We start from the raw sequence: 3,979 nt of genomic DNA, 5'->3' as shown, positions 1-3,979 counted from the left end.
GTTTTCTCTGGGTCATGTTTACTGTAATGTACAAGGAAAGAACAAGAGGTACCCCATTTAGAAATTTAGGTGCTGTTTCCTGGAATTTTCAAGGTCCCACATAGGTCATTTTGGAAGTATTTATGTGCACCTGGATTTACTTTGGCAGCCCACCTGTATGCAAACTAATCTTAAATTTGTTTATGGCTGGTAATAAACCACAACCAGATTCTATCAGAAGAAGTTGAAGGAGCAGACTGTCTCAGAAGGTGGCAGCCTCTCCTTGGTTAGAAGCTTGTAAGGAGAGGCTGTGGACATCTTTTTGGGATGCTATACCAGTGGAGTTCCTGCAGTTCGACTACAACACTGTGATTCATTCTAAATGCTGGAGGGAGTTCCATCCACAAAAGAAACTATCATAGAGCAATGCATAATGTGGCAGCAGGATTACTTTCTGTTGTATATTTTCCAGGCCATATTATGCTTGCCTTTTATCAATTGCCCTGGTTTATGGCTTGTTGTTGTTGTTGTTGTTTAGTCATTTAGTCGTGTCCAACTCTTCGTGACCCCATGGACCAGAGCATGCCAAGAAACTCCTGTTTTCCACTGCTTCCCGCAGTTTGGTCAAACTCTTGTTAGTAGTTTCGAGAACACTGTCCAACCATCTCGTCCTCTGTTGTCCCCTTCTCCTTGTGCCCTCCATCTTTCCCAACATCAGGGTCTTTTCCAGGGCGTCTTCTCTTCTCATGAGGTGGCCAGAGTATTGGAGCCTCAGCTTCACGATCTGTCCTTCCAGTGAGCACTCAGGGCTGATTTCCTTAAGAATGGAGAGGTTTGATCTTCTTGCAGTCCATGGGACTCTCAGGAGTCTCCTCCAGCACCATAATTCAAAAGCATCAATTCTTCGACAATCAGCCTTCTTTATGGTTCAGCTCTCACTTCCATAAATCACTATTGGGAAAACCATAGCTTTAACTATATGGACCTTTGTTGGCAAGGTGATGTCTCTGCTTTTTAAGATGCTGCGTGGGTTTGTCTTTGATTTTCTCCCAAGAAGCAGGCGTCTTTTAATTTTGTGACTGCTGTCACAATCTGCAGTGATCATGGAGCCCAAGAAGGTAAAATCACCAGGCCCAATTCAAAGTACTGATGCTTACATATAAAGCTTTAAACCAGGGATTCTCAAACTATCTACTACCAGGGCCAAACTGTATGTGGGCCCACCAGTCACAAAGTGGGAGTGTTAGGGACAGAGCCAGCTACAAAATGGTGCAAGACGAAGGCAGACTTTGGCATAATCAATTGGCAATTACAAAGAATCATATCCTTCTGTTAACTGAAAGGGACTTCTCTCTTTTGCTATTTTCAACATCTCTCCCCCCCCCCCCCCCCGCTTCCAGAAAACCATATTTATGAATTGTTTGCTACTTAATTTCTTTTTAAAAACTGAGCTTTCACAGTTTGAATGTTTGATAGCTTTTCGATTATTATATGCTTGGAGTACTATACTAGGAACAGATTTCCCAAACACGTATTAATAATTTTAAAACCGTTTTAAGGGCAGAGATGATGTGGATGAACAAAGAGGATACCTGAAGGCATCAAAGGCAGCTCAATGAAGCACTGTTTGAATAGGACCACAGTACAGCTTGGTCAAGTTATTGCTTAATTTTATAAGGTCATGGGGGGAATCACCTTTCACCCCACTTGTCTCACCCCTGGAAAGCCAACATTTGCAGATCTTGCTACTATTATAGTGTATTTTACTGAGTGTTGAAGCAGCAAAGATGCAGTCATCCAGCAGCCCCATAGTCCACATGTTCAGATATACAGAAGACACATTTCTAAGCATCCACCTCTTTTCAGCAGCTGCATCCATTAAAAAGCAGCCAAGAGAGAACTAAGGCAAGCTTGACCTACGTAGCTGGACATCTGAAGCTAGCACTGGAGGTGGTAAGGGCAGCTACAAGTTCATTCCTCCAGAGAGGGCCAGCTCAGGACCAGTGAAGCTGTGAGCACATGGCAAGCATGTGCAGGAGCGATTGTGCAAGAGTGAACATCTGTGTGTGTGTGTGTGTGTGTGTGGTTGAGTGCTATGCTAGCGGTCACTGGTTTGTTAAGACGGGGCTAGGAATAACGGGGTAGGGAGCAGACCCACAATGAAGAATGGTATTTGTGTGGAATTCATCCATGACTTTTTAAAGGTATTCACCTAATGCTCAACAGTATGTTGTTAATTTTTACTCCAACATTTCATGCAGGGCACTCTTCTAATTGTCTCAGTTCCAACACAAACATTTTGACGAAGGGCAATCACACTCTGGCACTCTTTAGTAGGGGTAGGCAACCTAAGGCCCGTGGGCCGGATGTGGCCCAATTGCCTTCTCAATCCGGCCCACGGACAGTCCGGGAATCAGCGTGTTTTTACATGAGTATAATGTATGTTTTTATTTAAAATGCATCTCTGGGTTATTTGTGGGGCCTGCTTGGTGTTTTTACATGAGTATAATGTGGGCTTTATTTAAAATGCATCTCTGGGTTATTTGTCGGGCATAGGAATTCATTCATTCCCCCCCCCCCAAAAAAATATAGTCCAGCCCACCACATGGTCTGAGGGACAGTTGACTGGCCCCCTGCTGAAAAAGGTTGCTGACCCCTGCTCTATAGTTTCATCCCAGCTCACACCAACTGGCTGACCCAGCAGTGAAAGGGCAAATAGCACACAGAAAAGCTAGAGAAAGTTGACATACATGGGCAAAGACAAGCAAGCATCAAAGAGAACTAAGGAAAATGTGGGTAAAGGCCGTGCTTTAGAGCTAGGTACCTATGTGAAGGTGCAGTTTCATTAACAGCATCAGTGTATCATATAGCAGACCTCACTGAGACTAAAATTGATTAGCAGAGCATAATCATATGAGGGAGATGGGCTTGTTGATTACTGCAGAATCCACTGTTTCATTTGCATGAATTCTTTGGTATTTCCTGGTTTCAGTTATTGTGAAAAGATGTATAGCTGTCCTAGGTTTGTACTGCTTATAAACAGAATGTGTTGGTCATAAATGTCTTTCTTTGGGATTGAGCCCTTTGAAACCTGGTCAGATAGGTGGGCTAGAAATAGTAAAATTATTATTCTTATTTGAAATAAAATAAAAACATTTTATTTCTTGCCTTGGAAAACTGTGTGTGACTTGGCTCAGGACATAAAATGAAATTGCATATTCTGATAACATGGTGAAAAATAAACACTGAAGCCAAACACATGCCCAGGACACAAGCAAGAGATCTCACACAGGACAATTTATGTGAATTCTCAACAGGCACAACTTAAAAGCCATACCGTACAGCTCTAAGGGGAAGAGTTAAAATGCTTACATTTAAGAGTCGACCCCCAGCTTGGCTCCAGTGGGGGCGGGGGGGGGGGCAAGAAGCAGATAATGCAATAGTCAAAGAGGAAAAACAACAAATGCCCTGCTCCACAACATGATTAGAAAGACCAAGAAATGAGGATAGGTAAGAGCTGGGAATAACCATAGCTGCCAAGGCCTGTGCGTTTGGTATCTTAAAGCAGGTGTGATACATCTCATATATCTGTTGATTGTTGGGATCAACTGGGTGCTTTTAATTAGTTTATTAAGGCTCCGCAAAAGGCTTCACCCATTTGCAGGCAAGACTTATGGACTCCTCTAAAAAGGTCACCAATCGCTTTTGGAGGGAATAGTGCAGACTCCAGCAACATGGGCTTCCTGATGTGTTCCTCCAACACCTACTCTCCAGCAAGGAAATCCTACTTGTAGGTAGTTCCAACTTGTTCTGGTTCTACTATTTGTGGGTGAGTCTAATACTAGGAATACACTAGGATACCCTCTTAACAATAAATATTTCACTTTATGAAAAAGATGTGAAGGGAAGATCTGTCCACCTTAACCAAGGGATAATAATCTGCTTGTTTTAACAAAATGACCAAAAACATCCCAGGTCCTTGGAAAGAGAACATTGTCAC

This window comes from Podarcis pityusensis (genome assembly GCF_964106645.2).
Source record: "Podarcis pityusensis genome assembly, chromosome: 2".
Taxonomy (NCBI): domain Eukaryota; kingdom Metazoa; phylum Chordata; class Lepidosauria; order Squamata; family Lacertidae; genus Podarcis; species Podarcis pityusensis.
This window is presented reverse-complemented; position numbering follows the sequence as displayed.